The 17219-nt window shown below is 38.7% G+C and overlaps 1 pseudogene; it reads left to right on the top strand.

Moving 5' to 3' along the window:
• Positions 1-336: 336 nt before the first annotated feature.
• LOC118574605 lies at positions 337-1433 on the top strand (annotated as a pseudogene).
• The last annotated feature ends 15786 nt before the right edge of the window (positions 1434-17219 follow it).

The raw sequence follows: 17219 nt of genomic DNA, 5'->3' as shown, positions 1-17219 counted from the left end.
AGCATCTACATGTTTCTAATGCTTTTTCTTTGGCTCATTTTTTCTGTTTGCTAGTTTTGTCCCATTTTGATTTGTTTGTTTTATTTTTACCTTATTTAGTATTGTTATTTAGATGCCTGTTTATATTCTAATGAGAGAGAGAAAGAGAGAGGAGTGTGTGGATTTGGGTGGGTGGAGATGTGGGAAGGATCTAGGAGGAGCTGGGGGAGGGAAAACCATAATCAGAATGTATTATATGAAAAAAGAATCTACTTTCAGCTCATTGAAGGTGGTGGAAACTTTTAGGGATTCAGGTGGCCTTGTTGCCACCACAGCTGGGTCTACATGTAAGCAGCCATGTATAAGAGACTAGTAGCTGACATAGATTTGGGTGCAATCTACGACTGTGTGGGTGTCTTCCAGCATGGAAGAGTGTAAATAATTGCCAATGGCCAGGGCAACTGAACCATACCAAGATATGTTGCTTTTACTGACTCAGAACAATTAATTGGGGATGCTATGAGGAATGAGGTTGCAATGAACCTCACCAAGACAGTTTTTGATGCCAAACATCTGGTCAGGCAATGCCATTGTTCTATGTGAAATGAAGCATTGATCCTTCATGGTGATGAATGATGAATGCAGGTCCAAGGTCCAAGCAGAAAACAAAGGAGAGACAAAAAGTTTCTTCTCAGAGGAGGTATCCTCTACAGTTTCAAAAAAGATGAAGAAATTTAGAGAAGCCTATCTTGGGAAGATTGCTACCAATGACTGTCAGCAGTAGGCAATAAAAGATGCTAGAGCTATTGGGGGCCCCAATGTGCTTACTTACTTACCAATGAACCTGCTGCTGCTTTGGTTTATGGCTTAGATAAGAAAGTTGGAACTGAAAGGAATGTGTTAAATCTATTTATCTGGGAGGTGGTATTTTTGATGTGTCAATTCTCACTATTGATGATAGAATTTTTTTGGTCAAACCTACAGCTGGAGATACCCACTTGGGTAAAGAAGACTGAAAATCTAGTGGTCTACCATTTTATTGCTGAGTTTAAATGAAAGTATGAGAAGGACATTAGTGAGAACAAGAGAGCTATCCTTTATCTGTACTGTTTTAAATGGATTAAATGTACCCTCTCCTCCAGCACTCAGGCCAGTGTTGAGATTGATTCTTTCTTATGAGGGAATTGACTTCTATACCTCTATTATCTGTCCTCAATTTGAAGACTTAAATGCTGACCTGTTCCGTGGCACTCTACCCTGTAGAAAAGCCCCTTTGAGATGCCAAAGTAGACAAGTCACAGGTCCTTGATATTGTCTTGGTGGGTGGTTCTACCAGAATCCTCAACATTCAGAAGTTTCTGAACAACTTCTTCAATGGAAAAGAACTGAGTGTGAGTATTAACCCTGACAAAGCTATTTCTTTTTTGATTCAGAGTATCAACTCTTTCCTTTGAGTCTATAACTATTTGAGCTGACATTTTCTGTATCACATCAGGTAAAATTTGAGTTGACATTTTCTGTATAGCATCAGGTAAAGATGGAATTCCTGTTTTTATTTTGTTTTTAAAGGATGTCTAGTCATCCTAGAACCATATGTTGAAAATATATTTGCCCTAACACAATTGCCTTGGCACCTTTGCCACACATTGGTTGACCATATATTTATGGTTTAATCTATGCCTCTTTTATTTAAATTTTTTATTTATTTTACATACCAACCACAGTTTCCCTTCCCTCCTCTCATCCTGTTCCCCCCACCTCCTTTCTACTCCCCCATACACTCCTCAGAAAGGGTAAAGCCTCTCATGGGAGTAAACAAATCATGGCATACCAAGTTGAGGCAGGACCTTTAAACATTTTATCATCATCTTCATTGTGTGTGTGTGTGTGTGTGTGTGTGTGTGTGTGTGTAATGTATATGTGAGCACAGATGTGCTATAGTGCACATGTGGAAGTCAGCAGGCAAATTTGTAGAGTTGTTCTCACCTTCTACCTTTTCCTGGGTTCCAGGGATCAAACTTGGGTCACCAGCCTTATACAGCAAGCATATCTTGCTGTGGATATTGTTCTGTATAAATAAAATGCTGTTTGGCCAGTGGCCAGGCAGGAAGTATAGGCGGGACAAGAGAGAAGAGAATTCTGGGAGGTGGAAGGCTGGGGCAGAGAAACACTGCCAGCCGCATGACAAGAAAGAGATAAGGTAATGGTAAGCCCCCGAGCCACGTGACAAAGTATAGATTAATAGAAATGGGCTAAATATAAGAATAAGAGCTAGACAATGGTAGGCCTGAGCTAATGGCCAAGTAGTTTAAATAATATGAATGTCTGTGTGTTTATTTTATAAGTGGGATGTTGGACTAACAGGGCTTGGCTGGGGCTAGAGAGAAGCTCTCCAACTACAATATCTCACCTGGACTTTTGTTCCTCATCAGCTGACCTTCACTCTCACACTCATTGGATGACAAGAGCTATAAAGAGTACTTTGAAATCAGGCAGTTTATGTGTTCCTGCCTTATTTTTTGTTAATGTTCAAGATTATTCCAACTATTCTAGCATCTGTGCCTTGTCATACACCTTTTAGTATTTGAGCACCAATTCTTCAAAATGCTGTGTTGAGAAGCTAATTGGGATGTGTTGAATGTAGACCAACTTACAAAGAACGCATGTCCCAACAACAATACCATTGAGTTTGCCAGTCCATTTATCTACATCTTGAATTCCCCTTGATAGTGTTTTGCACTATCTAGTATAAAGATCATTTGCATAATTGTTAAAATTATCCTTAATTATGTCACAGTTTTGTATGTTACTGAAAAATGTCTTCTTTAAAATTTATTTTTCAATGATTCATAACTAGTATGTCAAAATTTGTACACTGGTACTATAACATCTGAATGTGCTAACTTCACCCATCAAACCTACTATGTTTTGCAAATTGTCCTAATTTTTCTATGTATACAACCATGTCATCAGCAATGGAAATGGTTTTTATTTCTTTCAATCTGTATGCCATCTCTCTCTCCCCACTTTCCTGGTTTCACTGACAAGCCCTTCCAATGGTGAATGAAAATCAGGTAAACAGATAAATTGGCCTCATTCTTAATCTCTGGAAGAAAACATCTAGTTATTCATATGTTTACAATAGATACCTGTTATTAGCTGGAGAAAGCACCTCTCTATTCTTAGTTTCCTAAGTATCCCCTCCAATACATGGTTGCTATGTTACCCAGGCTGGCCTTGAACTCAAATGGGTTCCAATCATCATTCTGCCTTAAGTCTCTTGAATAGCTGAGACTAGGCACATTTCACCCCATGCATGGTATCAAGGGCCTTATTAAGTCTGTCTTTTGTTTTACTGCTTTATGCTTTTAATAACGGAAGGGTCAATGTAAATGAATACTGAGAAGAAGCTCATTGATTTGATGGCCAAAAGCCTCTAGAAACCTTGGAAAGAACACTGCTTATGCTGCAAGGAGATTTGACACACAATAACAAACTGAAAAATAAGCAAGTAAAAGAAGCACCCAAGTCAAATAAATATATCTGCATGTTAAGAAAATTTATTTGGAAACATGAATATAAAAACAACATTAAAAACAGCCGAGAGAAAAACAATGAAAATGGAGGAAGTTGTCTGTGTACCTTTAAGAAATGGGAAGGAGCCAATAAGGATCAGATGTTTGAGAAAGAACTAGAGAACAGAGAGAGAGAACTGAGTTTTGGCAAGCTTGGTTAACCTAATGGTTAACATCTTCATATTTGGCTCTGACATCTGACATCTGACATCAAGGCTTTTCAAGGCCACCTAGTTACCTCACCACATTGTCCACAACTTCTACATGATTCCCTGCTAGAAATGACTGTCCTCCTTATCACCCCACCGCCTGCAGATCCCTATTCTAGCTTGGCTCATAGTCTTCCACTTCCTCTGCCTAGTAGCCCCAAACTATGTCCTTGCTTTTTTGCTTATCTGACTCTTCTCTCTTGTTCATTTCCTGAAGGAAGCCTGCCATGACTATCTCATTATATTCTGCCCCTCTTCTGACCCACTTCAGTACTTGTCTGAACTCCTCTTTGGTTTTTATGTGCTACCTTTTATTGTTATTTATCTTTCAGTGTATCTTCTTACTTTCCAAGTGGATTCTAAGCCCCTCAAGGGTCGTATTCATCTTCCTATTTGCTGTAATGAGCACACAAAATTGTTCAATAACTGGCTATTGTTGAGGATGATTACATCAAATTTGAATTGAGAAATAATGTCATCAGGCTATGGCAGTCTGGTAACTCATCCTTATCACTGTAGAGACAGACTTATCAAGGAAATAGAAGCAGTCCCATTAGTCTGATAGGACATTCTTCTCAGGCTGGTATAAGAGGCATAGTATTTCCCCTTCATGTTGGTGATCCCATGTAGCTATCTGAATGAATGGCATCCAACCTTTGCAATATGCTCCGACCTCTAAGGTTTTGAGTCATTTAGGGCACTGTCCTCACTTTGTATATTTTGTTGTGAAATTACGCCTGTTGCTCTGGCAGTTCATTTTTTGGTTTCCTTTCTCTTACTTTTCCAGGAATTCTGTAGATAGTGTAGTACTCCCCCTCATCCATATATTTTGATTTAAATTCTTTTAATGTTCAGGAAAGTCAAGGATTATAAAATTCAATCCCTGCATATCTTTTCATTTGTTGACATCTTACTGCATTTGCTTTCTCCCTCTCTCATATGTACATAGATACATATAGACTTATGAATGAGTATGTCTATACTATATATATCATATGTTTATTATTTGAAAGCAATTTGTGGAGATCACGAGATTTTATCCCTGAATATTTCAGCACATAGTTCCTAAGAACAGGATCAACCTCTTACATAATCACAACATCATTATCAGACCTAAGAAATATAATCATCAGTCTATAAATCCATCAAATCACAGGTTTCCACTAAAATGCCTTTCATGCTTTAGTTGACCCACTCCAACCCCAGTCAGCACATTTAATCACACATCTCTTTAGTGCCTTTGCCTCTGTGCCAATGCTGTCCCCATTTTTATTTTTCTTGTTGTTTTGAGAAAGGATCCTACTCTGTAATTCAGGCTGTCTTGAAACTTACAATGTAGCCCATAGTAGATTTACACTCAAAGCGATCCTCCTGCTTCACCCTCTCCAGCATTGGGGTTACAAGAATGAGCCAACATACCTAGCTTTTGTTTTCATGAGTTCAGGCTAGTAACCTTATAGAATGGTCTACATTCTGCCTTTGAATATTCATGATTAGATTGAGGGTTAAACACTTTTGGCAAATTGAGTACTGTGATTTGGTTTGTTGTGTTTGAAACAGGATCTCATGTAGCACAGGCTGATCTTCACAGTAGCTATGTATCCAAGGATGACCTTGAATTCCTGATCACCCTGCCTCAATCCTACTAAGTGCTGGCATACAATATCTCAGCCAACTGAAATATTTCATATGTAATGTTGTGTGGTTGTTGTTTCATTTGTTTGGGAGGAATATAGGATAATACTGGCAATACTAAAACTTTATTAAAACAAAGGGTATCCATCAGAATTCCTCATTATAAAACCACCTTTTTCTCTTTATAGTTGGTAAGTAATTTGTGGATGATACTTTGACACCATCTGAATATTCTGTTGCACTTTCACTCAATAGTTTTAGCATCCATTAATGATTGTTGATAGGTTAATTATTACATTTCAAGTTGAAAAGCAATGAGACTCTTCCTACATTTGATTTAGTATTACTCTGAAAGAAAGTTTTCATTTCTCCCTTAACTATACCCCCCATACACATGTAAGACTTTCACCTCTTCTGTTCAAACTCATTGATGATTTTAATTCAATGTAATATATATTATCAAGATCGTTAAATTTGTAATATTTAAATTGTAATAGATTTGACCTATTGAAAACCTTTAACCAACCCATGTCCTCTGAATTGACATCATTAATATTTAAGTACTTCCCTTTGAAGACATCTTAACCTACAGTAATATTTTTTCTTTAAATTTTAATATATTTATTTGTGTGAGTGCATGTACCTGTGTTTGTGTGTGTGCCTCTGTGTGTGTGGAGGGGATGAAAGTGTGTGAATGTGGATACACATGTACAATAGTGGGTGTGTGGAAAACAGAGAACAACTTTTGGGAATCAGTTCTCTTTTCTCACCATGGGTTCCTAGGATCAAACTCAGGTTGCTGGTTTTGTGCAGCTATCTCAAAAAAGAAAAGAAAAAGAGACATAATTGAAAGAAAGGAAGGAAGAAAACATAGGTGAGGAGGAAGGAAGCTAGGAAGCAAGCAAGGAAGGAAAACAATGATAAGTTCTAGGTGGGGCCACTGACATTGGGAGCTAAAGGGGTCATTGTTGTTAAGTCCTTTGGGTGACAAGAAATGGGACAAAATAAAATAAATCTTTAAAATTAAATTTTCAGGCCAATAGGATAACTTAGCAGGTAAAGGCACCTGCTGCCAAGCCTGGCAACCTGAGTGCCATCCCTGGGACCCGGATGGTGGAGGGAAATGACTATTCCTCATAGCCTCCTGGCCTCCAAGCATGCCCCATCTCCACATGCACACACAAAATAAACAAATGTATGTGTAATAAATTAAAATTAAAATTTTGATTTTACATCTCTTCTTAATGAATTGTTTTAATATTTAAAAGATTTAAATGTTTTAAAAGTTGATATTTTCAAAAGACTACAAGATAATTCTTCTATCCCTGTCCTCTCTTCTCCTTTCTGTATTAGTTTCTGTAGAGGCACACACACACACACACACACACACACATATACATACATGCACACATATGCACATACACATGCATACACATACACACACACACACGTGCACACACACACACACACATACACTTCTTTTTTCTTATCTCTTATACACAAAGCAGCATGCTATAATTGAACTGTTTTCGTGAATATAAATACACTATATCAGATTACAAAATATGCCTCATTCTTTTACACAATCTTTTGTACTACATGCTTTAAAAGTCTTTATTTCACAGTACTTAGCACCAAACTAATGTGATAATATGATAAATCACAAGTATTTAAAATTAGCTAAATGAAATAATAATGGTGTGTCAGTAATGCTGCATGATAAAAATCAACATACAAAAATCAATACCATTTTATGTATCAATAATGAGTTTGAAGAGAAGAAATTTTAAAAAAGCAATTTCATCCATACTAGCTACTAAATGCCTAGGAACAAATTTGACTAAGGAAGTCAATGATTTCTTGTGATGAAAGTTATAAAACATTAATGAAAGAAATTCAATATGATACACAAACTAATGAAAAGACAGCTCATGTTCTTGTGTTAGAAGAATTAATATTGCTAAAATAGCCATGCTACAAATTAAATGCAATTCTTATCAATATACTAATGACATTCTTTATAGAACTCAAAAAAATTATAGATTTGTAGACTATCATGGAACCAAAAAACCTTGATCATGGATCTTGGAGGAGAACATACAACCACGACTTCATTAAATTAGTATAATCTCTACTTACAGTCTAAATATCTGTCCTGATACCCACATATATGCCTATTCCTCACTCTTCATCAAGGACACTGTTCTTTGTAATAGACAGAAACCCACAACCAATCAAAATGTATAGTTGTCAAGTCCAGTCCCAACTGATACATCTATAGTAGAACCCCAAAAGCTAAGTTCAAGGAACTTTGCAGAAAAGGGAATAGAAATATTGTTAAGAGCCAAAGGATTAGGGAATTTGCTGTGAGATTGCATCTCCTAGTAATGTCTCACCAACCTGGCTGCCTAAACACAAAATGAACAAGGACAACAATAGACATACCAAAGTGGATGGGGAAAAGACCATGGGCCTTAATTCTATACAAAGAACTACAGGCAACTAAGGAATGTGAGAGCATTCTCCAGGGAAGAGCTCCTCAATTGGTTAAACAATATCAAATGATCAGGCCTGAAAACATATATAAAAGTAACACATAGACTAAGCCGGTTGTTGTGTATGTGTATGTATATATACAAACATATGTGCATGTAACAACAGTTAATGAAAAAAGAAGTCACAAATTTGGAAGCAAGAAAGGAGAGGTATATGGGAGAGTTTGGAGGGAGGAAAGGGAAGGAGAAACTATATAATTACATTATATTCTCAAAAATAAAAGAAAAAAGTCTTGAATGACCTTGAATATTCAAAGTGATCCCATGAGAAAAAAGAAAAGAAAAGCTAGATTAATCATAATACCTGATTTCAAAACAAACCACAAAACTATAATGACCAAAACAGCATGTTATTGATGTGAGAACAAATGCATCAATTAATGGAATAGAATAGGGAACCAAGAAATAAATCTACCAAAACAACAACAGACCTACCTTGGAGAATAAAGAAAAAATGCTTTCAATAAGTGATGGTTGGAAAAGTGAATATTGTATTAACATAAGAAGAATGAAATGGGACCTGGATCTGTTACCCTATAACAAAAAAATGTAAAATGGATCAGAGATGTAAAGACAAGTCTAGAAATCCTGGACAAACTAAGAACATTGATCTGTGACAAGATTTTTATTAGGATATGATCAGAAAAATACAGACAACACAAAAAATAAAGTGGGATTACATCAAACCTAACAGCTTCTACAAACAAAAGTGACAATCGGCAAAGTGAAGAGACAGCAAGAGATTAATATTCAGAACACATACAGACCACATACAACTCAATAGCTGCAAAATTGGGGAAGGGATTTTCAGAGATATTTTTCAAGAAAAGCTACACTAGTAGCAAGCACATATGTGGAAGTAATGTTTAACGCCACTAACCAGGGTACTTACAAATCAAACCACACTGAAATACCATTTCATTCCAATTGTGATGGCTTGTACCAGGCTCCAAATCATGACATGGAGACTTATTAGCCTTAGCTTAGCTCGCTTCTAGCTAGCTCTTTTAACTTAAACTGTTTCTCTTTATCTGCGTTTTACTTCAGGACTTTTTACCTTTCAAAGTCATCCTTGGAAATACAGAGTTCTAGGTCAGCTTGTATTACATTAGACTCCCCAATAGTAATAATAATAGAAATTACAGTATTACTTACCAGTATGGTTAGACATAAGTAAGAACATCCTACAATAAAAATTATTAAATTCATTAAAAAACACTCAGAGTACATCATGATTGTTGCAACAGCATCTATGCATACACCTATGCTAGCACAAGCCTAGGTTCTTCCATGTATCATTATGGGGGAATAGCACCCCTGAGGCCATAGCCTTTTCTGAGGAACAATGGTTGCTGTGGGAGGAGGAACGTTTTCTCTAGTAGTACAGCTGCAGGTGGCTTTATCATTGCTCCAGCAAATAGCCTCTTCCTCATGCTTATGGAAGCAGCCTAACTAAAGTAAGTCATAAAAGGAAAGGGAAGACTAGCTGGAAAGAAGGAATGATAAGAGAGAGTAAGTGGGGATGGAATCACAATACATTGTATTTACATATGAAATTGTCAAATAAAATTGAGTAACTCCCAATCCCATGTGCACACAATCCTTTAGAATGATAGCAGACAATCTTTCCCTAAAAGTTTTAGGAGTTAAAAGGAGAAAACAGCAGTCTAGACTAAGGTTTATTGCTAGTCCAGCATCTACTCAGACAGACTTCAGCACTAAGGAAGTTTTAGAAATTGAAATAATAAAATAACTGCTATGCAGATATTAAAAGCCATTTTCTGAGATGTCATTATGGAGCTAAACTATTCATCCAGCTGATCCCTTTCTTCACAGTAACACTACCAAGATGTGATTTCATAGTAAATTTCCTTAACATTTCCAAATCTTGTAATGATAGGTCATTTGTAGAGCTCCAATCTCCTCCCGCCCCCAATTGTGAACATCAGCTCAAATTGCCTGTAGTTATCAATGAAATCAAATTTTTTAAATGTAGAAAAGCATATGTATGGACTTGCAGGTACTTCTGCTGAATATTGAAAGAGGCTAGTTAACATGGAGACCTTGATAGATACTTTCTTGTTATGATGCCCTTTAACTGCCCTCAAGAACTTTGTTCAGGTTTCTATACCTTGATCTGAGTATTTGACTCCAACAAAATGGTGTTAGCATATGGCAACTTGCTTTTCACAGGAGTGAAAAAGTATGGTCTGTAAGTGGGACTCCAGTGGCATTGACATCCTTTGGGAATTTATTAACAATGCAGAATCTCAGGCACCACCTCTCTCTCTGTAGAATCAGAATCTGTGGTTTAACATGGGACACATTACAGTTTGGTATGCATCATAAAACATTTGTGTAAGAGAGAATCAAGCAGGCAAACAGGAGTATCTGAACAACCCAGCAGATGACACTGCTAAACCCACTGTTTGCTACTGAAGGGGTCTAGGGAAGATGAGCGACTAGACTCTCTGAAAAAGTGAAGGTGAGAAGAAGATAAGGAGAGATGGTTTCAATGGCAGTCAAAGTCAAGGTGTGTAAAATCCTCAGTGCCACAGAAGGGAAAGGGAAGCATGGGGAGAGAAGCAGAGATGCAGATGGTATGGTAGAAGGTTTAGGGAGGCAGTCAGAAAATCTTAGACTCATTGCTGCTAGCAGTGCAATCAGGGGGGCAAATCAGTGTTCATAGGTCCCCATTAAGAGCAGGAAGCAGAGCAGAGGTCAGTGCATAGCTTTTCTGCTCTGCATTCTCCCAGAGCTAAATCCTTCCTTTCCTCACCATGCTCTGAAGCCCTGTACATACTTGCTGGTAATTACATGTGAAAGTTTGCTCACTGACAGTCTACTAATTCACGGTGGATTTTCTTAAACACCAATGCCAAATGAGTGCTTTGTGGGTACATGAGTGTGGGGCAAGTAAGCGGCAGGCAATTGAATAACTATCCTTGCAGAACTGATGTACCAGTGAAGAGGGTAAGATGTTCCCCGAATTACAATAGGGATAATTCTAACTTCAAGTATCAAAGGAGAAGGCACCATTGGCATCCCCTAATGCTTACGTTACATGTCTTTATTGACTTTTCATTTTAAAAAATGAAGACATCTAAACCAGAGTTGATGAATCTAAACTCTCTCTGAGTTTTACTCATGATCAACAAGGTTGAAGTTACCTAGAGGGAGAGGGAGGGGAGAAAGTTGAGGAACAGATTAGATGATACTAGGAAACGTTATCACTTCCTAAAATAGACCTACACAGATTCAATTCTCACTTCTAATCTAGCTAAGAATAGATTTATTTTGCTCCAATTTTACAATAACCTATATTATCTTAGCCTTTGTCATCACTCTCCTCCTCTGCACCCACTTTCAGTATTTGTTTAGAATCACAAGGAGAGAGGAAAGTACCTTTCACCTGAATTTTCAATAACCCTACTGAGGAATGAGAAGCCCAGAAGAAATATGAAGACCACCATTAGTGTGCATGAAATACCATGGAGTGTATCCACCTATTTCTTTTAATAAAGAAACAAGTAAATTAGTTTCACAGAGGAATACTAAAATTGATTTCCTCCCTGCACAAAACCATGAAGATATTTATATATAATTTATCTTTTTAAGTTGTCATGTGGCAAAAGACCGCTCGCTGTGCAGCAGGCTTCTCCTGCTACTTAGAGAGAATTACGTGATTAAATAGAGACCTGAAAAGTTTCGAACAAGCACTGAAGGAGAAAAGGTTTCCTCTTCAAGCCTTAATGAAGTGAGCTCATTCCTCCTCCAACATCAACTTAGCCTTGTGTAGTTTGTTTTCTTGCGGGTTAATCACTGACCGGAGCCACAGTGCGGACCACCAGTTTCCAATAAACCATAAAAGGCCGATCAGCAGCCATTGTGCTTTTCTGTAGGGCTTAGCAGACAGCAGCTGAATAAACCTGTTCAAAGTCAGAACAGTCAAGCAGGAGCACAGAGGCCCAACTGGTGCCTCTGGTGAATCCTGAAAAGCAAATTAATTTATTAGGACATAATTGATGGCATGTACAAATACACTAGCCAAAGACTCCCCTGTGCTAATTTTGGTATAATTAAACATGGGGCAGTTAATGAATGGTTTGCCAGAAAAGCAACATTATGATAAATATCCAATTATTACTTACTGTATTCCATACTTGGTATGTTACATGCAAGCCAATGCCTCTACTCTTGGACTTCAGAGAAAGTCCAGAGGGGAAGAACAGACCTGACTACCGTGATTCCTCTGAATTCTGCATTAAATAAAGTCAGTTGCAAGTGAAGCACACCCAGATAGAGACTTACTGGCAAATGCAGGGAAGAGAAGACAGGAAAAGTATTTATTATATTACTATGTAAATAGAATGTATGTAAAAGGGACATCCCTTTAAGGAACATCCATGTGCCAAGGTAAGGATGGTGCTGGATACCTCAGCATCCTGGGATATGACAGGACAATCCTACACTACCTGCTAATGTGCTTCCTGATGGATGGGTAGGAACCATTGTCTGGAGTTTCCCTTTTATTTTCCTCCACATTGCCTCAGAGGAACCTGGCCTCCAAAAGTCAGCCCTGGATCTAAGATTCAGCAGTCTTTCTAGACGCAACACTGTGCCAACTGATGTTGTCCTGGCCCTACTGACTCTACAAGTGAGGGAAACCAAACAAAAGGATGGCATTGCTGGTTAAAACAAACACAGCTTCCCCAGTTAGCTGGAGAAATGGGGCTTTCAAAGTTGCAGCATCAGTATGCATGGGGAAAGGGAAATGTCCATTTTTCTCCAAAGGGTCTACAGAGCGATCTTGACAAGTGGGAGAAATGATTCCCTATGGGCTTGTAAACAAAGGTGGCATCTCCGACCACAACATCATCATCCACTAACACCTGAAACTGATCAGTGAAAGACAAGGACTTGAATGCTTTCATTTCTTCTGTTCCTGGCGAAGATTCTCTTTCAAGTACTCTGGTTTGTGGAGGGTTCCTGATCCCTTGTTCCTCATCATGGGCTATGTGGTTAAGTTTAACTTTCAAAACAGGGACCCCTTTTAGAATATCTTAACTGTTATCACCCTTAAAGGACCAGGACATTCCAGGTTACTTGCTGCTTAGTCCGAAATATGCTGCAGGAGGCAGAGGAAATGGGATGCTTGCCTTATCTTCTCTGCTCAGTTTCATTCATTCCCCTAGCTGGCAAGAGTGCCATTTCCGTTCTCTACACTCTGGGAGTCTCTGACAGTAAAAACTGCCAGACAAATGATCATCCTATGTACATCTGAGAGGTACAATGGACTGTAGAAAGCAACCAACATCAGAGTGAGCATCTTAGAAATTTGGATACAGGAGTTCATGTGTGTGCAGCCTCTATATATTTCTTTTCAGGTCCTGGTGGGTGTGCAGTCAATTTGACATTTAATACAGCTTGGTGCAACAAGAGACTTCAGATAAACAAAGTTGATATTTTCAATGTCTGAGGAATTGCCTTGTGGAGGAAACTTGACTTCCATTTGGCCATCTAAAGCCCTAGTACTATGAAAGATATCCCTCCAAATAAAAAGGACACTTTGGAAAAGGCAAAACAGAATTAAAGTCCAACTGGCAGTGAATCGATTTACATTTGCAAAGTTATCAAGGTCAAAGAATATAAGGACATTTCAAAAGAGAAAAGCCTATGTACCAAACGATAGTCTCTCTTTCAAAAGAGCTCTGGTCCATGGGCACACTTTCCAATGGAGAACATGGACCTGATGATCTGAGAGAGAGAGAAGCATCATCTTGGGAAGATGAGAGACTGGATCATAAAAGAAGTGTGTACAACTCATCTGTCTCCAGCAAACTTGACAGGAGCCCACACTAGACCAAAGAGGAAACACTGTGAACATTTGTGCCATGTTATCAGATATCTTTCCAGGGGCTCCTTTTTTTCAAGCAGTCTTGTAAAGCAGATGCCTTAAACTTTTTTTGCACATAATTTGCTGGTTTTTAGCAGTTTATTTCTCTCACCTGCACACCCCATGGGGACTCACTGATTGCTTGAATTCTAACATTTGGAGTGGAACCCATTCATGAAACTTTCTGGCTGTGTGATTCAAACGAAGGCTTCTCTTTCCTCTTTTTGTTCTCACAAGAAAATCAATTCACTTGAAGAGCCTCTTAATCCCATTTTTGCAATCAACAATTGCCACTTGTATATCGCTCTAATAGATGAAGAAGTGGGATGATGCGGTTGTCTGGTCTAATTCAACCCTATTCAGGTAGTGGCAGCCCAAGGCACTTTGTAGTGCCAAGTGCAGAGCTCGACAGGAAGACTTTTGCTATCATAATTTCCTGTGGAGCTATGCACTGCCCCCACTGTGGAGCCTGAATTACTTTGAATTAGGCCCGACAACCACAGAGAGTCGAAATCCAGCAAGCAACAATAACCAACTCTTTGAGCATGACTTGCATGGGTTATTTTTTTCTTTGCATTAGCAAAGAAAGGAGGAATTTCAAAATGCACATCTATTTAAATGACAGCAACCTGCCATAAATCAAGTGTGAAACAAAAGAGGAAACAGTTGAAGTGAGAGAGAAGTTGGAGTGAAGGAAAAATTAATCAAAACAGTTTTCAAAAACTTCATAGTTTGAGCCTGTGAAAATGTTCAGGCCTACACTATCACCATGACAACCCGTAGCAAGCCCATGTCGGATAACCAGATCAGAAAGGGGCTGTTTTGTAAGAATGAAGCCCTCACATATTCATCCGAAGTTCAAGTTTCACTTCTAAATGCCTAAATTTTTTTTCTTTTGAAAAAGTAAGAATGCAGACAAAAGCTTTCTTTTGGTGCAGATGTGGGCAAATCTTGGAGAAGTTTAAAATCATCTTACCACGAAGTTCGTTCCAAACCCCAGGCAGGCATCACTTCAGGTAGGCTGTGTTTGTGTGCTAAAGCAACAGCTACGAAGGCTAAGAGCCAAGTGGGAACCAAACGGCTCCCCATTAAATCACCGAGTAGATTCCTGGAATCCCGGATATTGGAAGCATATGGCTAAAATGCATTCTTGCCGGAGACACCAGGTCAGCAAAATGTTGTAGGTAAGGAAACTGAGCTCTCACAGCTCTGTTCCCTGCAGCTCTCCAACTCTTATTGCCTTGGCCCCAAAATGAATTAAATCTAAATAAATATAGGTTTCTCTCCTTAAGAGTCTCAATCTCTATTTCTCCTCTTTTACCTTTCGGTGTTCGGAGAATAAAGAGAACAAAGAGGGAGTCCCACTGATTCAAAACTAGCAGAACAGCCAGACAACAGAGCACAACTGTTCTCTCATGCATGACTGGGATGAGGATAAAAGCAGAGAAAGACTTCTGAGAAAAAGCAAGCACCAAAGGGAACAGGAGTGCTGACAAAACTTTTTTCTCTTTCTATTGAGGCGAAAGAGTGGGGGAGCAAGAGGACTGCTTTAAAAAAGATAGAAGGAGAGAGATTAGCAAACACAAGCAAGGGCTTCCACCTCCTCTTTCACTTTTAGCCCAATCTGGTCAGAGAAACAAAACCTAGAAGTAAAGTAGACGGCAACCTAAGACACTTGGGCAATTTTCACACTCAGAAAAGGAAGCTGGAGGCTAGGAGCCCCAGTTTTATGTTAGCACTTCCTTATTTGCTCTGATATCCAGGATATGGGACAATGGCTCCTAACTGGAATCATTCCCCCCCCCAGCCCCCACCCCCAACCCCCGCCGCCGCCGCACAGTTAGAACAGGATGCATGTGAATTCACAATTCTTCCCCAGAGGGAAACCCAGGGAAGGCAGGGGAGCTTTTTGCATTTGGAAATCACATTCACAAATTAAACATAATTGTTTAAAAAAGAATGACCCTAAGGTCAACGCCACCAGCATGGCATCACTGGATGGCTCCAGGGAGGGATTCAAAGCACAGGCAACTGCAAACTTTGATTCAGGGCTCTTCACAAAGGCTTCCAGATCAGTCATGTTCTGCAGTGACTCCCCCAAGCCTGCTCAGCTAGCGATTTTACAGATCCCTTTAGCCACTAATGATGGGCTAAGGAGAGCACCAGTTTTCAGCCTACATCTCAAAGATCTTTACCACACCTTAAAATAGGAATTTGATTTTATTAGGTATCTACCACTATTAGGTGTCAAGATTTTATATATATCTCCAGCCCAGGAACTTGAGTATGTCTATTTCAGGAGTAGAATCTTGATCTCTCAAAATACATTTCAACCATGAAAGAGCCAACAAACATAATACCTGCTCTTTCATTTAATCCCACCTTCAATGAACTACTTTCATACAACCTGAAAATAGCATTGAAGAGTTGATATTTAATCAGAAGCTTCTATTGCCAGGAGAAAATAGCTTTTATGTACATGACAAGATTGTAGAATAAATATTTTGATAACATGAAATTACTTTTAGATGCCTAATATGATATTTTCTTGCATGTTTTTTTGTCTGATACACCCACAAAACTATCTCTCTACATCTATGAATAGTTGAGGTGCATTATTCAATATCTATCTAGTATGAACTGTATGCCAGGCATGTGTTTACATTCTTGTACAAACCTCCACAATAATACAATTCTATGCACATCCATTACTCTGGTTTATAGCACTGAATTCTGCTTTACTTTAACTGTGAGTTAGTATCTATCCTATTAAGGTAGTGGAAGTCACAAAGGATAAAATAACAATGTAAACACCACCTCTGTGATTCTGGAACTTACTGTCCTTTAAGTAAAGTAAGACTGAACCAATAGTGGCACAAATAATTGTTTAGTGACAGCTGAAACATTGTTAACAAAGGGGCATTGAAAATCAGGGCATGATGAGAGCTGAGCAGAGCTGGTCTAGGGTGAAGAATTCAAGGCAAGAGGAGAGGAGTGGCTTAAATACCCAGAGGAGAGGGGGGATGTAAACAGATGGGAGTTTGATGCATTTGAGGAGCCACAAGGAGATCAGGGAGGCTGGAGTTTAGTGAGGCAGGCCATGAATATTAGAAGACAAAATGCACCATGCTAGATCATGCAGGGTCCAGTCAACTTTTCTTCTTGCATTCAAGGCAAAGATTTGTTTCAAGCAGATGGGGGACACAGTGTGTTTGCTGTCATTTACTCTGACTACTTTGTGGAGAATGGAATGGAGCCAAGTAAGCAGGGATACAAAGACAGTTGTACTGACTGCTTGTGCACAAGGAGGGATTCTGATGGTCAAATGGAGGCTGTGATCCATAAGCCCAAGAACTTGGGAATGTCTATG

The sequence above is a fragment of the Onychomys torridus genome, chromosome X (genome assembly GCF_903995425.1).
Source record: "Onychomys torridus chromosome X, mOncTor1.1, whole genome shotgun sequence".
NCBI classification, from domain to species: domain Eukaryota; kingdom Metazoa; phylum Chordata; class Mammalia; order Rodentia; family Cricetidae; genus Onychomys; species Onychomys torridus.
This window is presented reverse-complemented; position numbering and strand designations above follow the sequence as displayed.